Raw genomic sequence first — 20,727 nt, 5'->3', positions numbered from 1 at the left:
GGGGAATACATCGGGATAGTTGCACACCTCGGGAATGTCGTTGATATCCTTCACCTCTCGTTTCGTATCTACTATGTGGGCTAGAAATGCGTGGTACTCCTTTCGGAGGTACTTCTGGGCTTTGACGCAAGAGATGACTTGCAAATTTGAACTGGGTTTGTCGCCATAGATGAAGAGGGTTTCGCCATTCGGCAGATTAAGGCGAACGGCCCTTTCGTAACATAGAATGTCGGCACGATGTGAACTTAACCAATCCATACCGATGATTATGTCAAAGCATTTTATTGTGACCGGCATCAGGTCTACTTTAAACGAATGGTTGTCTAGAGTGAGGGTACACCCTGAGTATATATCATTAGTGTGCTCTTCTTTCCCATTAGCCATTTCTACTACGTATGTATCTTTTAATGAATGAGGGGTTTGTTTTAGTAATTGTTTGAATTCATGGCTCACAAAACTCCTCTCTGCTCCACTATCAAATAGTACGCATGCATATGTGTTATTGAGGAGAAACGTACCAGAAACCACCGAGGGATCCTTGACTGCTTCTCCGTGTCCCATCGTCAGGACTCTCCCTGCACCACCAACTTTAGGAGTTTGTGCCTTGGGGCAGTCTCTCCTGAAGTGTCCTGCTTCGCCACATTCATAGCAGGTTTGGCTTGCCCCTGCTTTGGCAACTTGGTTGTTTGATCGCGCTGGCGCTTTACAGAAACGAGCGGTATGCCCTTTCTTGTTGCAGTTTCTGCAGTGCATTTCCCGACAAGCACCGGTATGGTGGAAGTTGCACTTGTTGCACTTGGGGAGGCTTCCAGCATATGGCCTTGGCGGCGCTGGAGCAGAAGCAGTAGTGGCTACACGGACAGCAACTGTCCGTTGCTTCTTTGCGGGGTCCTGCACCGGTTGTTTCTTTTTAATGTTCCAGAACTTCCTCTTGTTGTTTCCTCCTTTCGTTTGGTTGGTGGCGGCGACCATGGTGCCACGGCTGGCCCTATGATCGATAAGTTGTTGTGCCAATTCCTTGGCACTTTCAAAGGTAGTAGGTTTCGAGGCCAGAACACTGTCATGAATCTGGGATGACAGCCCCCAAAGGTATCGCTCTACCTTCTTCTCCTCCGGAGTAACCATTGCAGGGCAGAGGAGTGCTAGATCGTTGAATCGGGCTGTATAAGCTTCGAGATCCATCCCCGACATCTTGAGATTCCAGAGTTCCTCTTCGAGTCTTTGTATTTCTCCCCTCGGGCAGTACTCCTTTAACATCAACTCTTTTAAGTTTTCCCAGCCTATGGAGTTAGCCACTGCAGGAGTAAGTGACTTAACTCGGCCATTCCACCAAGTAAGAGCTTTTCTTGTGAAAGTGAATGCCGCATACTTGACTTTGCTTGCTTCGGGACAAGCACAGATTTCGAAGACTGCTTCGGTCCTTTCGAACCATTGCATCAGCGCTATGACGCCCCCGCTTCCGTCGAAAGGATCGGGTTTGCCATTAGTGAAGTCTTTGTACGAACACTCCTTAATGCGCCCCGTGCTGTCCCCCTGATTCGATTTAGTATTCCCGGATCCGGAACCGCCGGAACCATTTGTACCCATTTGCGACATTGCTGCCGCCACGGCTGCTGTTACTGCAGCCTGAAACATCACAGGATCAAACTCCGGGGGTGGCGGCGGAGGGGGTGGTGCTGAGTTTCCGGAAGGTCTTGGTCTTTTCCTTGGTGGCATGGTTCTGACATAAGAAAATAAAAAGAAAGACTTGTCGGTAAGACTTCAATGGTGATAACGAGTCGAGCGTTACTTGTTTCATCTCAATTGTATTTTGTCCGAGTTTATTAATTTAGAAGGCAATTGATCGCCAAGTTTATGCAATTAAACTTATGAATTAAATAGTGTTGACTCGAGCAAAGTCAGGTGCTTGGTTTTTGTCATCATCAAAGGAAGTAAAATACACGTCACATTCATTGATAATTTGTTAGTACATATTGTTTTTGAGGAATTTGACCTCATAAGGGTCTACATTACATCATAATAAAAGATAAAGTTTTGGCAGTACAAAAGCCCCTTTGACTAGTGTGATCACTTAGTCGCGAGGTCAACCTATTCGCAATAAAGAGTAGCACCAACGCATACTCAAAATCCTAGATTTATAACAAAATATTAGTAGCGCGAACACTACTCGTGGCGGGTAGCATCTGGTCCATGGTGGCCCTGGGATGAGGTCGAGGCTCCCTGAAGCTCCGCAATCCGGCGCTCAGCCGCGATCACTCTCTCCTCGAGAGCTGCGTGCCTCACCTGGTACTCCCTTACCTCCGCTCGAGCGACGGTAAGGTCCTCGATGAGTCGGTCCAATGGATAGAAGTCCCTCTCCAAATCCCGGGTGCGTGCATCGGTGGCTGCCGTAATAGCGCTGAGATTTCGAATCTGGTCTGCCATTTCCCTACTCTGGTTTCCCAAGTTCGTGATGTGCTGGGTCATAACGGGGAGAGCTCTGTCAGCCGGTCCCCCGTGACTGAGGTCATAATAACCTCGTTGGTCGCCATAGGGTGACCTCTGGCGCTGTTGCCGACTCCACCTCTCGATCATGGTTGCCCAACGGGGCTCAGGCCCATTGTGCCCCCAGCGGTTTGCAGGCACCCTAGCAATGTAAGGAGGGTTGAAGACTTCCTCCTCTGGCTCTTCTTCACTTTCCTCTTCATCCATGTCCACCTCGTCGTCTTCCTCTTCTTCTTCTTCTTCGTCTACCTCCTCTTCTTCTTCTTCGGGCTCTTCTTCGGGATCTTCTTCGGGATCTTCTTCAATCAGCTCTTCGGGCTCTTCCTCAATCCAGCCGGCATTTCCCTGGTTGGGAAAGTATGGGTCTCCTGGTAGGTGAAATCCTGCCATGTCGTCTGCGCGAGAATAGAGGGGTAAGAAGCGGATAGCGGTAGATATTAATAATATTGCGATATAGCAACATACAAATACTCCTATAGTATTTTAAATGTTTAGATTTGGTTCTTATAGCACTTTTGGTAGGGTGAAGTTAAGTTATTAGACTTGTTGCCCTCCTACGACTATCCCCCGATATGAGTAAGTCACTTTCCGGACTAATATAGTTGATCAGGCTATATCCTTCCCAAAACTGATTACTCATACCAGGGCATACTCGTAGCGTTCAACTCCTCTTCTTTTAGTTTATGTTCTTCTAGTTATGACACTACGCGCGTATGCAATGCATGTAGGTATACTTTTAAACAGAACTTATTTGTTTTCAAACAGTATAACCGGTTAGAATGTTTTGAAAATCAGAGACTCTTAGTCCCAAATGTGTTTATAGTTTGTATATCCTATGTTGTTTGGTATACTTAATTCACTATAAACCGTGCTCTGATACCAATCTGTCACACCCCTGAACCAAGGATGGCGGAAACGTCCAGGGATGGGGGACTTCATGTGTAGTATCATAACAACAGTGGTAATAGTGATAAAAGTAAATACAACCAACATAAATATAATTGAAAGAGTTACATCAATGTATGGATTACATGTTTCAAAATCAATTACAATATGTTGACAAAATATGATAAGTTTGACGCCTTAACGTCCCATCCTCAAAAGTACCTTGATACCTGTTTAGCGATTTCCTGAGAATACAAGTAGTTTAAAAAAAAATGTCAACACAATGGTTGGTGAGTTCATAAGTTTTTGTATATAATTATGAAAAAGCTCGTCATGTAATTGTATAGTTGTTCCAGAAAAATCCGATAATTTCCTTAAAATGAATAATGTAGTCTTGTATCCAAAGACTGAAATATATGAGTAATCTTTCTTATATACAGAAAATAATGTGTGTTTATTTCAATACAAACGCGTATGATATCAGTGAAACTCTCGTACATTCTTAAGTTTGTTAATACTTTCTGTGAGCTATTATAACCATACTATGACCTAGGTGGCCTGAATACGACGTTCTTCGGGCGTCGTAGAACTGAAATGACACTTGTCACCACAGACCTGCCGGTCTAGCTGTTGCGAGCAGCTCTGGTGTGGGTTGTCAAGCCCAATATAGATCTATATACAACTATCACGCTCTCCTTCCAGGAGACTCTGGTTACAATACAGGACTTTTGATTTATGTGAAGAGAATGACTCACAAAGTATTTAACGAATTTACACTTAATCATAATGAAAGTTTCCTTTTGGTGAGGTATGCATTTTGAAATCCATCGTAAACTATACCTATTATAGTTTATCAAAACGAAGGTAGTAACAGTAAAGTACGTAATTTTTACTTAACATAGTTTATTTAACGTTTGTGTGTAACGGGTATTCTTCAATAATAATGCTTTGTGTAATCTATGCCTTATCTAGTAAAAATCCATTTGTTAACAGGTTTATGACTCGATACTAACACAAGAATGTCATATATTGAAAATATACATGAACACTTAATAATATACATCTTGCTCGACATGTTACAAGGTGTTATGAAAATTATATGATGTTAACTAAATTAGACTTTCCTGTACTGTTTTAGAAAAGCCATAGAAAAATCATACGAAGTCAAAAACTAAATCCATAAATTCTGAGAGTTCCCAAAATGTGTCTAGTTTACTCATAATTTTTATCATGATTTTTAATGACCTGTAACTTAGGTGAAAAAGTCCATAATCACAGACTGGTCCGGATTGGTGTTTGAAATGATAGGCAGTTTTGTAAAAATCACCATAAATTGTAGAAAAATCGTATGGAGATGTGCAAGTAGTCATTTTAAAGCTAAGAAGTGGAACTATATGCACCTAAAACAGTTTTGAAAACAAAAATGCTTAAGATGTCCAAAACAGTCCGTGAATGGAGTTGAACTTTTCTGATGAAAGCTGTTAGAAAAATGTAGTTATGTTCTTAATGTTTTAACTTGTATTCCCCCCCTAAAAACTTGAGAAAACGTGAAAATGTAGGGGTATGAACTCACCTTAAGTGTTTTCAGTAGATGATTGATGATGAATGGAGGTGCTTAGCTCAAGGACACTTGGAATGTCTTGAAGATTTCGAGAATCTAGCATGATAGTTATGGAGTTTGTATGAGCTATCAATGATTTGAGTAGAATGAAGTGTGAGAGTCACAAGGAGGATGGATTACACTTACCAAGAGTGGAAGAACACTTGATGATTAGTCTTGAAATCGTGAGTTAGAGAGAGAGAAGTTGGAGAGAAAGAGTTGGAGTTCCTTCTTGGTGAATGTTGTGAGTGATTGAAGAGAATGAGGAGAGAGGGTGTATGATCAGCCCTTAGATTGTGGGGGTTACTTGTGAAAGAGAGTAAAAGGTACAAGGTATGGTGGGGAGGAGTGTGGGTTGACATGGAGTGGGTGAGGGGGTTGCTTGCGTCATAACTAGGGTAAGGTCAACACTTCTTCTTTTTGTACTTTACCAACCCCTTTTTAAATAAAATTTTACCCTTAAAATGTGATTAAATCATTAATTTAGGGGTCCTATAATTAAAACTAAAGTTTTGGGTGAAAATCCCATGTTAAAATAATCAAAAATGGGTTTAAAATGCAAAAATGGGTAAAAATAGGCGAAATCCGAGCTGCCCAGCGAGTTTCTTCGGATCCCAGCCGAGGCTCGGTCAGCTGGGCTAGGTTCGGACGCGGAGGCTGAATCTGGAAGCGAAGGCGCGAAGGTGGCTCGGCTCGGAAGCGGTGCAGTCCGAAGCGAAAGCGAGAAGCGGAAGGCGGGTTCGGTCCGAGCAGCTATCCGACGCGAAGGTAAGGTTCGGTCCGAGATCAGGCTAGAACCGAAGGTACTGTAGTGAACAGTAATGAACAGTACTTTCGGTTCGGACCCTTCCCTCTTGCGTGGTTCGGTTCGGCTCTCTTTCATGGTTGGGTTCGGTTCGGATGAACAGTACTTTCGGTTCAGCTCATGAACAGTACTTTCGGTTCAGCTCATGAACAGTACTTTCGGTTCAGACCCTCATGAATAGTGCTTTCGGTTCGGTTCATGAATAGTACTTTCGGTTCTGAGGGTTCGTTTCCTTGAGTCCGTTTTTCGCGTAGACTTCCGTTCTTGGGCTATTTTCGCCAAATTCGAGGGTCGGGATGCCCCGAGTGATTATAGAAAGTTGGGAGAGATTTCGAGAGAGATTTGAGAGAGATTCCTCGTTCTCAGAGAGATTTGGGAGGGATTTGACGTACTTGGAGAGATTTCGCATACGAAGAGATACGTGAGAGAGATTTCACATACTTAGAGAGATTTGGGAGAGATTTGACATACTTGGAGAGATTTCACACACAAAGAGATGTGTGGGAGAGATTTCACATACTTAGAGAGATTTGGGAGAGATTTGACATACTTGGAGAGATTTCACATACGAAGAGATATGTGGGAGAGATTTCACATACTTAGAGAGATTTGGGAGAGATTTGACATACTTGGAGAGATTTCACATACGAAGAGATATGTGAGAGAGATTTCACATACTTAGAGAGATTTGGGAGAGATTTGACATACTTGGAGAGATTTCACATACGAAGAGATATGTGAGAGAGATTTCACATACTTAGAGAGATTTGGGAGAGATTTGACATACTTGGAGAGATTTCACATACGAAGAGATATGTGAGAGAGATTTCACATACTTAGAGAGATTTGGGAGAGATTTGACATACTTGGAGAGATTTCACATACGAAGAGATATGTGGGAGAGATTTCACATACTTAGAGAGATTTGGGAGAGATTTGACATACTTGGAGAGATTTCACATACAAAGAGATATGTGAGAGAGATTTCACATACTTAGAGAGATTTGGGAGAGATTTGACATACTTGGAGAGATTTCACATACGAAGAGATATGTGAGAGAGATTTCACATACTTAGAGAGATTTGGGAGAGATTTGACATACTTGGAGAGATTTCACATACAAAGAGATATGTGAGAGAGATTTCACATACTTGGAGAGATTTGGGAGAGATTTGACATTCTTAGAGATATGTGGGAGAGGTTTCACATACAGGAAGATAGAGTGAAAACTATTGAGAGTGTTTTCGTGTGTGATGAATGAGAGTGTTCGGCTTCGTAATGCAAGGTCTTTAGACCCCGTTGTGCCATGATTTAGGATCTTACGCACTCCCTATGAGTATGCAACATTGTATTATTGTTTTTGTTCATTGTTTAGCACTAATGCTAAGGAAATTTAAACACATGAACTTTCCAAGTGGTGTTTTCTCATTAGAATAGTGAGTTATACAGTAATTACATAATATAAACCCTATCATACAAGGTTTTAATCGAGTTGATCGGTTTGACTCGTTGACCTTGACCGGCTTAGACTTGACCCGATTTTGACTATTGTCACATCATTGTTTCTCCACATTTCAAAGCATCAAGCTCTTCAATTACATCAGCAATACTAAGACGATTGAGATCTTTTGTCTTCTTGACGACAGCTACGTTCATATCCCACGATTTCGGAAGTGAATTTAGCAGCTTTTTGTTTATCTCAGACTTAGTCAAGAAGATCCCAACTATATTCATCTCAGTAGTGAGTGTGGTAAATCGCTGCAACTGAGTTTCGAGGGTTTCTCCAGGGATATAATCGAAAATGTTGAAATTTTGTCTTAACATATCCTGACGACTCTCTTTCATGTTTTCAACTCCCTCGTAGACCTTAAAAGCCATTAAAAAGCACAACTAGAAGCCAAAATCAAACTTAAAAGTCAAACCCTTTGATTATAAACCTCAAAAGTCAACCTTAAAAGTCAAATTTAAAAAAGTTAAACTCAAAAGTAAAATCTGAAAAGTCAAACCGAAAAGCTAAATTTGAAAATTTAAAAGTTAAACGAAAAAGTCAAAGTTTAAAGTCAAAGGTCAAACTTGAAAGTCAATGTCAAAATATAAGGTCAAAAGTTAAAAAATAAAAGTCAAAAATTAAAATATAATTTTATTTATTAATTTTAATTTAAGTTATTTATTTATTATATATATATATATATATATATATATATATATATATAAATTTTGGATGAAAAAGGAATTTAAAATTAAAAAAATTTAAATTTTGGGCTAAAAGTGTAAAAAATGCGAAATTAGGGATGAAAGGAACAGGTTATGTTTTAAATTTCGAAGAGATAACACAAAAGACTTGCTAGCCGAGTTGGTAAGGCGCTTCTGTTCTTGATCTGGAGGTTGCGGGTTCGATCCCCAACTCCTCCAAAATTCGTGTCCCCCTTTTTTTAATTAAGATGCTTTGCGAGGCTGAGGTGCGAGGCGGTAAACTGAAGACCTCTAACTTGGACCAGCCGTAAACTCAGAGGCCGCAAGCTCGGACCGTGAATCTCGGGCCGCAAACTCCGAAACCCTAGCGCCGACCGCAAACTCCACCACACCCTCGCAGATTTCGACCAAAAACACCGATTTTTCGACTTTGAAGCTCCAAAACTCGATCAAAAACCATTTTTTATGAAAAACACGAAGAACAAACCCCCTTATTTTTCAAAGATCTATCTAAAAACACAAGAATATTTCGAAAATAAGATCAAATAATGCTCCAAATCTGACAAAATTGACTGATACAACCAAACTCTGATACCAATTGAAAGTCCCTAATTTGCCTGTGTATCGATCAGATCCATTTGATGGTGCAGAATCCCAATCAAACGGATGATGTCAGATCAAATAGAAGAGAAGAAGAAGAAGAATATGATGAATATATGTATGAATTGATTAGAATGAAGATCCGAATACAAAAGATTCACACACACAACTTTTATTCATCACCAAATGTCAATTACACTTTACAAATTTCAAAATTATCTAACTACTAAAACTAATATCATCCTTCAGCCCTATGCTCTGAGCATGTTGGAGATGCTTAACCCGAGTCAGTCCCTTCGTGAGGGGATCTGCTGGATTCTCATCCGATGATACCCTCTTTGCCACGAGGAGTCCTTCTATGCGATGTCTGATAAAGTGATATTTTATGTCGATGTGTCTGGATCTCCCGTGATCCCTTGGTTCTTTAGCTAAGGCAACATCACTTTCACTATCACAGAAAATTTTCATAGGCTCCTTTATAGCTGGCACAAATCCAAGGTCTCCAATGAAGTTCTTCAGCCATATCGCCTCCTTTGCTGCCTCGCTTGCTGCTATATACTCTGATTCGCAAGTTGAATCAGCCACTGTCTCTTGCTTGAAACTCTTCCAAGAAGTTGCTCCTCCGTTTATGGTAAAGACCCAGCCTGACTGAGAGCGAAAATTATCCCTATCAGTCTGGAAGCTAGCGTCACTATACCCTACTACTCTCAAGTCATCACTCCCACTGAGGGTAAGGACCCAATCCTTAGTCCTCCGTAGGTACTTGAGGATATTCTTTACTGCAGTCCAGTGTGCCTTGCTAGGGTTCCCCTGATACCTGCTAACCATGCTTAAAGCAAAGGCTACATTAGTTCGATTACACGTCATAGCATACATGATCGATCCTACAGTCGAAGCATAAGGTACTCGACTCATTTCTGCTATCTTAGCCTCAATACTCGGGCTTTGTGTCTTACTCAATCTGGCGTTACTCTAGATGGGTAACTCTCCTTTCTTGGAGTCATGCATGTTAAACCTCTTCAGCACCTTATCCAAGTAGGTACTTTGACTAAGTCCAATTAGTCTTTTACTTCGGTCTCTTAAGATCCTTATCCCTTAAATATAGGCAGCTTCTCCTAGGTCCTTCATAGAGAAACACTTCCTAAGCCAGGACTTAACTTCCTGCAGAGTTGGGATGTCATTTCCTATGAGTAGTATGTCATCCACATACAATACCAAAAAGCTAACTATACTCCCACTAGCCTTGACATATACACAAGATTCATCTTCACTCCTAGAAAAGCCAAACTCTTTGACTTTCTCATCAAAGCAAAGATTCCATCTGCGAGGTGCTTGATTTAATCCATAAATGGATTTCTCAAGCTTACACACTCTATTAGGGTACTCTGTATTGACAAAACCCTCTGGCTGACTCATGTAAACATCCTCAGCCAACTTTCCATTAAGGAAAGCGGTTTTGACATCCATCTGCCATATTTCAAAGTCATGAAATGCAGCTATGGCTAACATAACCCTAATAGACTTAATCTTGGCTACTGAAGAAAAGGTCTCATCATAATCAACTCCCGGAGTTTGAGAGAAGCCCTTTGCGACCAGTGATGCCTTATAAGTGTGTACGTTACCATTCATTTTGGTCTTCTTCTTGAAGATCCACTTGCACCCAACTGTCTTACGACCTGTTACATTGTCAACCAAGTTCCAAACTTGATTGTCATACATGGACTGTATCTCGCTGTCTATTGCCTCTTTCCACTTGGTTGACTCGGGGCCTGCCATGGCTTCCGCGTAACTGTTAGGTTCATCCAGACCTATCAGTGTTTCATCACTGATAAGTGTATCACCTTCCGCACTAATATGGAATCCATAGTAATGCTCAGGTGCATTCCTAACTCTTGTGGAACGCCTCAGAGGTACAGACTTGTCAATTGGCTCAACAGGAGTTTCCTCCTCAAGTTGAGTGCTAGGGTTTGAAGTTCCTTCACCACTTGACTCTTGAATTTCTTCAAGGTCAAATTGCCTCCCACTGTTTCCTTGGCTTATGAACTCTCTCTCTCTCTCTCTCTCTCTCGAAAGACAACCCTCCAAGCTACAAAGACCCCATTTTCACTAGGTTTGTAGAAGAGGTAACCAAAGGATTTCTGTGGGTAGCCAATGAATATACACCTCTCACTTCGAGGTTCGAGCTTATCATGAGTCTCGCGTCTCACGAAAGCCTCGCAACCCAAAATCTTGATGTGATCTAGTTTCGGTACTTTACCAGTCCACATCTCATGAGGAGTTTTGGAAACTTTCTTTGTAGGGACTAGATTAAGGATATGGGCGGTAGTCTCTAAGGCATACCCCCAAAACGAGATTCATAGCGAAGCTCGACTCATCATGGAACGAACCATACCTAACAAGGTTCGATTATGCCTCTCAGCCACACCATTCAATTGTGATGTCCTGGGAGGTGTCAATTGTGAGACAATCCCACATTCTCTAAGATAGTCGAGGAACTCTGAACTAAGCTACTCACCACCTCGATCGGATCGAATCATCTTAATGTTCCTGCTCAATTGATTCTCGACTTCCTGTTTAAACTCTTTAAACCTTTCAAAAGTCTCTGACTTATGCTTGATTAAGTAGACATATCCATATCTACTGTAATCATCAGTGACAGTCATATAATAATGATTAGCATCCCTTATGGCATGTTTGAAGGGTCCACACACATCTGTGTGTACAAGATCCAAAAAACCTTCACCCCTTTCACAAGAACCTATGAAGGATGACTTTGTCATTTTTCCAAGTAAGCATGATTCGCAACTATCATCTGAATTTAGGTCAAATGATTCCAAGAATCCATCCTTTTGGAGTTGGCCTATGCGTTTCTTACTTATATGTACAAGACAACAATTCCATAATGATGCTTTATCCAAGTTACTATCATTAACAAAATCAATACACAATACATTATTTCCTAAGTTATCTACAACAGATACACCATCACAAGGTAATGCTTTAAAATAAAGAACATTATTAAAGAAAGCATTAATCGAACCAACTTCATTATCAAATGAAAAGGTAAAACCTTGTTTATATAATGCATGAAAGGAAATAATATTTCTTGCCATTTCTGGTGAGTAACAAAATTTATTCAAATCTAAACTAAACCCACTACTTTGCGATAAAGTATAAACTCCAATCTTGGTGACAAGTAAAGCTTTCATATTCCCCATGATTAAGTTTATTCTTCCATGTTCCACATTCTCACTTCTTCTTACTCCCTGCAAATCAGAACAGATATGAATACCGCAACCGGTATCAAGGGCCCAAGAGTTAGAATATGGTGAGTTATTAAATAAGACAATATAAATACCTGCATGGTTGGGTTTAACTTTCCCATCCTTCACATCTTGTTGGTACTTTGGGTAGTTCCGCTTCCAATGTGACTTTTCATGGCAATAGAAGCACTCAGCCTCGTTTGGGTCAGAAGAAGGAGTGACGAAACCATTCTTGGTTCCACTTGAAGAAGAGCCATCAAGGGTCCTAGCCTTGGTACCCTTCGGAGACCTCTTCCCGCTTCTTCCCTCTATCTTTCCCGATTGGCAATACAGGAGCGGAGTTTGGAGTAGGAGTAGGAGTGTTAACAACCGACTTACCTTTAAGACCTGTTTTTGCGGTCTTGAGGAGTCCCTGAAGTTTGCTGAGTGTGAATTCTTCCTTATTCATGTGGTATGTCATGTGGAATTGATCATAGCACGAGGGTAAGGAGTGCAAAATGATATCTATTGCAAGCTCTTCAGGGAAGTTCACATTAAGCTTCATCAAATGATCCACGTACCTTTACATTTTTTGCATGTGGCTTGTGACGGAGTCTCCGTCCTTCATCCTGGTTGTTATCATGGAGCAGATTATTTCATATCGCTCTTGACGAGCACTCTGATGGTATCTTTCCATCATATCTTGGTGTATTTCAAAAGGGTAGAAGTCTTCATAGGACTTTTGGAGTTTTGCTATCATGGTGGCCATCATGATGCATGCCGCTTTGGTGGCATCTCTTTCATGAGACCGAAAGTCAGCGATCTCCTGTGGAGTAGCAGTGGTCTCATCGATCTCCTTTAGCTCCTTATCGAGGACATATTCCTTATCCTCATAACGAGTCACCATCCTGATGTTCCAGATCCAATCCATAAAGTTGGAACTATCGAAGATGACCCTCCCACATAGGTTAATGAGGGATAAGGAGCCGGTAGGGTTTGAGCCAGAAGTAGTGTTGTTGGAAGACATCTGAAAAGAAGAGAACAATATTAGTTTAGATATTAAGAGAGTCCTTAATAAAACACCAAAATGTAATATTAAGGCTAGGATCCAATCATAATATATTATAACTTAGAAGAGGTATGCCGTAATCCAAGCTATAACATATTTGAAAGGTAGGTGAATGACGATTCACCAATTTCCACCATGAAAAACGAAATATAAATATTAGGTTTTTAATTGGTTCTTAGAAATTCCTAGATTCTTTTGAGATTCAATGAACTTTTCAAAGGAATGTTTCAATCTCGAGTGTGCCATCCAAGTTTTGTGACTGGGATACCGAGGATCACAAAACAAGGTGTGAAGTAACCATGCAAATCACTTGGTACCCTTAAAGTTCATCACTCAATCGATGTGCCGATTAACCACACACGCTCCACCGATACTATGATAAACCTTAAGTCACCCTTTACCGACCTTGTTAAGTCCAATTTAGAGTGCCGGTTAACCACACACGCTCCACCAACGACTTAAACCAAGTGTAAAGTGTAATTTCATGGATTAACACCTTATTCACATTTTTCGTAAAGTAACTAAGATTGGGAATTTAATAAAACATTTAGTTACTTTATAATATTCATTATACTTTTAATGAAAGTTTATAAGTCCTTGTACTACCTGTTCGGATAACGACCCTCCACCGATCAAGGAAGCGGTGGGTGAGAGTGGACACCCATTAAGTTGCCATTTTATAGGCAACAACCTTATACCCCCTTATAGACCGGCTTCGTGAATGAGGCATACTAGCGGTAAGACGACTTGATCTTATACATATACATATATATATATATATATATATATATATATATATATATATTATTAACTTATAATATTATAAAGTATAAGGGTTGAATTTTAACTTTTAAAATTCTAAGGGTTGGATTTTCACTTGGACTCGTCGAGTCCTCCCCATGGACTCATCGAGTCCCCTGTGCAGATAGCAAAAATTCGATTTTCAACACTATTTTGCATCAAGTATTCACAAATAAGCCTAGGCTCTGATCCCACTGATGGGTTTTGAGCATTCTAACACCATTAAGTGTACATGCAACCCTAGAAAACCTTGGATCTATGTTTGTCTAAAATACATGCAAAATATGATTTCCAAGGTTCATAATCCTATCTAGCATACATGGGGAACTTTTATTCTAAAAGGATGGATAGAATTACATACCTTGTAGTTGATTTTGATTCCTTGAAACCTTGTTAGCCTAGCACCCCAAGTGTGATGCCTCAAATGCTTCACACAACACCAAATACCTTTGGAATGACTTTTGAGAGAATGCACACACTTGTAAAATCGGCCTAGCCCTCTTATTTCCTTAGTGTAGCCGATTTTGGTAGATAACATGTTCCTTATATAGTGTGACACATCTAGGGTTACACCATGTAAACCCTAATGTGTCATGACTCTTCATTTCCAAGACCCATGGGTTTGTAACTCCCATGGAGCATCCATGGAGAATCCTATGGGTTTAACCCAACTTGATAATCCATGGAGCCTTTTAGCCCACTATACAAGTTATGGATGATTTACATAATCAACCCATATATTTAATTAGTCATCTTTTGATCACTTAATTAATTCCAAATTAATTCTTGATCAATACTAATTAAATAATTCTATTAATATATTAAAACATATAATATATTAATAAACCACAAGTGTTATTTCTCTCATTTAGTATATCCAAATGCATGATGCCATGCAACCCAAATGGACCATGCCGAGTCGGGTCAAGTACATACCAGAAATAGTTATGGACTTAGACACCTTATCCAACAGTTGGTTCCCAGTTATGGTATGGATTATTCGAGACGTTTTGAGACTGGATCCGGATCAGGATCGAGAACTGGCAGCCAGGATAGGCCAATATTGTCAGAGGATCGTGTGAGGGAGATCATCCGGGAGAAGGTGATCGAGATCGTTCGGGGATAAATTCTGGAGATGATTGGGTCTTTCAAGACCGCCATGGTTGAATGTTTTGCCGAGCGTCATGCAACCATTGCTGAGACGGTTGTCGTGGCAGCTTTAGCAGATGTAACGATGGTAAGGGGAGGAGCTGGTCGAGCTTCCTAGTTCTGGGACATGTTCTGATGCGCAGAGGGCTGCAGTTATTTAGGATCAGGAAGATGATCGGTACTCGTTATATTCCTGCGGGTGGAGCGAGAGAGGTTAGCACGCAAGTTTATAGATTTGAGGCTCGGGGGTTTGCTCGAAGCCGAAATATGGGTCGCGTGAAATCCAAAAAAGAGTGATGATTATGTTTAGCTGGGGTTTTGCAGCTGGAAGTGGAATGGATAATTGATGGAATGGACTGTCGTTTTGTAGGGAAAGGATTGCGCCCTCTCAGTTTTCTGAGCTCGAAGGAGTGAGCAGGCTTGTGACCCCAGGATCAGGTTGTATTCCAGCTCGGGGTCAGTTGGTTGCAGGAATAGGCAACATTATTTCAGCGCTGGTGAGCTCAGGACAGTCGACGTTGTAAGTCCCTAATTTTCCCGTGTATCAGTCAGATCCGTTTGATGGTGCAGAATCCCAATCAAACGGATGATGTAAGATCAAAAATAGAAGAGAAGGAGAAGAAGAATTAATATGAATCTTGTATGTATTGATATGAATTATAATCTGGATACAAAAGATTCACACACACGATTTCTCTCTCTGGCCGTAAACTACTTCGTGTTCATCAATCTCTACTCCTCACCCTAACACCTCTATTTATACTTGGAATATGGGCCAGATAACAAATGGGACGTAAATGAGTTTACGGCCGTAAGGTGTTTACGGCCGTAAACTAGGCCATAAAAATTCATAAATATTACAGAAAAACAATTGCCTAGAAATGTAAAGTATAAACTATATTTTGACCCAACAATCTCCCCCTTGGTTTATAGCTTTCTTTTCTTAATGACCCAACAAGCTCCCCCTAAAAGGTAGCTAGCTCTTCTTGTCAATCTTCAATGGGAGCTTTGGCTTCAACTTTAATCTTCAATTTCTTCACAGCATCAGGATGAACATATGAATCTTCAATGAATGACTTCATCTTGAGCAGTTGGGCATTTCTTCAGAATTTGGCATTGATCGCACACTAGGTGAGGAGATTTTACGTACTGATTCTTGAAAGATAGTGCTTTCAGCTTGAGAATCTTCAGAGAGAACATCAGAGATAACAAATCTTCTAGATCACTTCAGCAGGTACAACAATAGTAGCAGACCGATTGAGGAGGCTTCAATGCAATCCATCACATAATCTTCAATTGCAGCTTCACCTTGCTTCTGGGGTTGAAGGATTGAATGTTGAAAGAATAATCTTCATTTCTTGCTCCTTCGAATGCGAATTCTTCAATGCTCACGGACGAAGCATTTGACTCAGAAATCTTCAACACAAACTCCATGAGTCTTATCTATACCTAAAATCACTATTCAATACAGAAACAAAACTAAAAGAAAACTTAGCACACAAATTAAAATAGAAACAAAAATATTTTTGGATTTTTGATTTTTCTGAACAAGAAATAAAACAGAAGTAACACTATTTTTGGATTTTTAAATTTTTTTTATTTTTCTTTGATTTTTGAATTTTTTTTATTATTTTTTTAATTTTTAATTCTCCCCTAATATTTAAATTAGAAGAAACTATAATAAATTTAACAAAAATAAAAATGATATCTAACTTTAAGAATGATTTGGGATCAAAGTTTTTAGACAGCCTTTATCCACTTGTTGGTACCTTCCATATTCACATCTTTGTCTGGTCAATCGTCGGTATTGTGGTCCACTTAAACACGAAAAAGTTGTGACAGATTTAGGATATACTATTTGTTACAAGACAAGGTGAACTTAAAACCTAAAATTTATATCTGATCCTAATTTCTTAGATACTATATCTTAAGGTCCATTCATCTGACGACGACCAGGGATATTGTTGTCCACCTAAATTGAGCAGCGAGATCTACAGACAATCTGTATGTGTTCAATTTTAAGTGTACTAGAACGTGTTTCCCGCTTCCTGATATGCCCCAGCCATCAAGAACTTCTAGAGTACTCCTTACACCGGGTGAGCAGACAATCATTCAGAGAGAGAAGAGATTCAGAATTCTATTGCTAACTACTTCAAAGGGGTTGAGAAGAAGAAGTTTGGATATGCTGTGTACCAGGTCGGATTAGAAGTCGCGCAAAGGAGACAACATATGGCTAACAGATAAGAAGTATTTCACACATTTATATATATAGCCTGCAGAGAAATAGAGTTGCATATGTTGTGTACCAGGTCGGATTGGAAGTCACGCAAAGGAGACAACATATGACTAACAGACAGAAAGAAAGAAAATGATATTCTACAGACCTAATTTATCGGAATTTACCAGTCGCCCCATCCAACCGGAATTAAGGACAGAATCCGCACATCGAGGAAAAGTTAAACCACGGTTCCAAGTACGGGTTCAATTAATGTGACGAGTAGATTCCCATATATATCTCCCTGCTCAACCTATCCGAGCGTCGTATTGTCAGGCTGAACGGATCTAACTAGGTCAAGATTTGTCAAGTCTATAAATTTCCTAAGTTCAACTCTCCCTAGTCAAGTCCATTTAAAATTTCCGTTCCTACCGACGCATCAAACCAGAGCATAGACCCTTCAACTTTGGGTACGTTACGCAGACTCAGATTACCTGTTATCACTTGATAGTATCACTTCCCAAAACATCTCCCTCAAACACATTTCGTAACCAATATATTTTTTATTTTCTGATTTTCTGATGTTTTTGGATTTTTAAAAATTTTCTAATTTTTGTTTTGTTTTTATTTCTCCCCCTAAATTTGTGCATAGGAGAGAAACGAAAGTAAATGCGCAAATTTAAAGTATCCTAAAACAAAAATTAGTCTTTAAAGTGAATCAGGTTAAGAAAAACTTAGGAGTATAGGGAAGAAAACGCAAATCGTAATTCACCGATTGAATCTGCATCCAGAAGGTCTGAGAACAGCACGCATAATCTCAGAACATATCCGAAAATTCTTCATATCATTAAGCACTAACCCCTTGTGATCCCTTCTTTTCTTCCTTTCCCGCAAAAGGACACATACTCTCAAACAAAGATCTGAATGTTGTACAGTTGAGAGATGTCCCCTATCATGTGCCTGGAACAGCCACTACCAACAAACCGAAGTTTGATGATATGCCTCCATAGTTGTTCCGACACAGAGCGGGATCAGTTGGTCTTTGGAACCCAGTCCATTTTGAAACTGGGTCGACCTTTGTCATCAATGCAGGGTACTCTCTCCCATGACATATCCTGCTTATCACAAACAGAAGACGATGAAATATTAGAGTCATTAGAAGATTTAGGAGTTTTCACCTTTGGAACCCATCTATATTCGGGTTTAACCCATTTCATGTTCGATCCGATGGGTGCCTCGGCACTTGATTTGGAACTTGAAGCCGATCTTCGAGATGACTTTGACTTAGCCGGTCTTTGTTTCATTGGAGCATCTCTTGGATTTGGCTTCTTAGCAGGCATTCCGATCTTGCCATTGAGATTCAGATTCTTTGCCTTGTGGGTTTGACTCTTGGCCTTCTGCGCGTTCAAGTCACCATTGTCTGAACGTGACCTGGAAGGATTTCTTTTGAAGTATCTCCCACTTGGCGCGTTTTGCCATCCTTGTGCGTAGTAGGGAACGTATGCACGATTTGGACAGTTTCTGGCAATGTGTCCAGGTGCTCCACAGTGAAAACAAGTCTTTTTCTTTACTGTGAAGTTATTTATTCCTGTCCCTGGTGGTGTATCCTTGCCTTGTCTCTTATTTTTCCCACACGCACAGTTGCCACAGGCACTCTATTTAGCTTGAAATGATGGCCTGTATTAACCAACGGCAGGTTTGTTAGAAGCAGCCGAGTTTGAAGCAACATATTTAGAGTTCAAGGAGTCATTGGTTTGTTCAGAAGAACTATCCTTGTTCTCATCCTCTACTACTTTACCTGCACATGTAACAGAAACATCAATATTTTCAACATTAATAACTCCTCCTGACACAAATCCAGCTGGTTTTCCATATTTAAGATGTGCCTCCCGGTCAATTTCTTCTTGTTTCATAGGGATGGATGTGTAGTTATGATTGTAAGGAGGAGGTACACTATCATACCCTAGACCCTTGTTTTGATTCCTTTTAAACTGCATGCTTTGGTCTATCATATTTGCAACCACTTCACTTGAGAAATCATATTTTCTAACATCAAGTTTGGCAGTTTCAAACTTTCCTTTCAAAGATTCAACTTCAGCCACTAGCTCAGCATTTTGTTTGACTACATAATCATAGTTTTCACATTTGTTACTGTAGTCTTCCTGAAGTTTCCTAAAGTCCTTGGTTTTTGCTTCCAACTCAGCCTTCATGGGTTTCTGTCCTTTCCTGAGTTGATATCCTTCATATCTCAGGTCCTCAACTTCTCTTTTAAATAAATCAATTTGATCCTGAAGAAATTTAATCGTATCTTCACATGATTGAGAACATGAAACTTCACATGAATGAGAACATGACACTTCATTGACCGGAAGGTTTACAGAACTCTTTAAAGCGTCAAGCTCTTCAATTACTTCAGCAATACTAAGACGATTGAGATCTTTTGTCTTCTTGATGACAGCTACATTCATATCCCACAATTTTGGAAGTGAATTCAATAGCTTTTTGTTTATCTCAGATTTAGACAAGAAGATCCCAGCTATATTCATCTTGGTAGTGAGTGTAGTAAACCGCTGCAACTAAGTTTCGAGCGTTTCTCCAGGGACATAATCGAAAATATTGAAATTTTGTCTTAACATATCTTGACGACTTTCTTTCATGTTTTCAACTCCCTCGTAGACCTTAAAATCAATTAAAAAAAAAACTAAAAGCTAAAATAAAACTTACAAGTCAAAATAAAAAAAATTAAACTCAAAAGTCAAACATGAAAAAGTCAACCTTGAAAAAGTCAAACTTGAAAGTCAAACCGAAAAGTTAAATTTGATTTTTTTTAAATTAAACGAAAACGTCTAGGTTTAAAGTCAAAGGTCAAGCTTGAAAGTCAAAATCAAAATTTAAAGTCAAAAGTTAAAAATAAAAGAAAGAAAAAAAATTAAAATATAATTGTATTTATTAATTTTAATTTAATTTATATTTTTTTATTTATTATTATTAGTTCAATTTTGGATGAAAAAGGAATTTAAAGTTAAAAGAAATTGAGTTTTTGGGTTAAAAGTGTCAAAATTTCGAAAGAAGGTAGCGACAGGTAGTGTTTAAGTTTAATATTTTGGAGTTAAGTCACAAGAGGTCTGATGGTGGAGATGGAAAAGGCGCTGACTGATGAATTGAAGGTCTTGGGATCGATCCTTGCAGCCTTCAAAGTCGTCCTTATGCTTATGAAGCAAACTGATGCAAGCCTGCTGTTGAGCCGAGCCGATTCTTCAAGCCGCTAAGCCGCCGAGAACTTCCAACCGAGCCGCAAACTCCAAGTCGCAAAGCTCGGAAACCCTAGCCGCAAACACGAATCCGCCGCCGGCCGTGAACAGTTTCCGGCCGTAAACTCTGGCCGTGAACTGTTTTCGGCAGTAAGCTCCGGCCGAAAACCCTTCAAGATTACGTGAAAAACAACGATTTTTCGACTTTGAAGCTCCAAAACTCGATCAAAAACCCTTTTTTATGAAAAACACGAAGAACAAACCCCCCTTATTTTTGTGAGATCTATCCAAAAACGCAAAAATATTTCGAAAATAAGATCAAATAATGCTCCAAAATAGAGTTTACGGCCCAAGAACTTGGTGTTTACGGCCATAAGCTTGGACCGTAAACACCAACTATTCAGATTCCAAACGAAACAATAAAACCTTTTG

Source organism: Lactuca serriola, chromosome 5, assembly GCF_051521515.1.
Source record: "Lactuca serriola cultivar US96UC23 chromosome 5, Lser_US96UC23_V15, whole genome shotgun sequence".
In the NCBI taxonomy this organism is placed as follows: domain Eukaryota; kingdom Viridiplantae; phylum Streptophyta; class Magnoliopsida; order Asterales; family Asteraceae; genus Lactuca; species Lactuca serriola.
Note: the sequence above shows the minus strand (reverse complement) of the source record.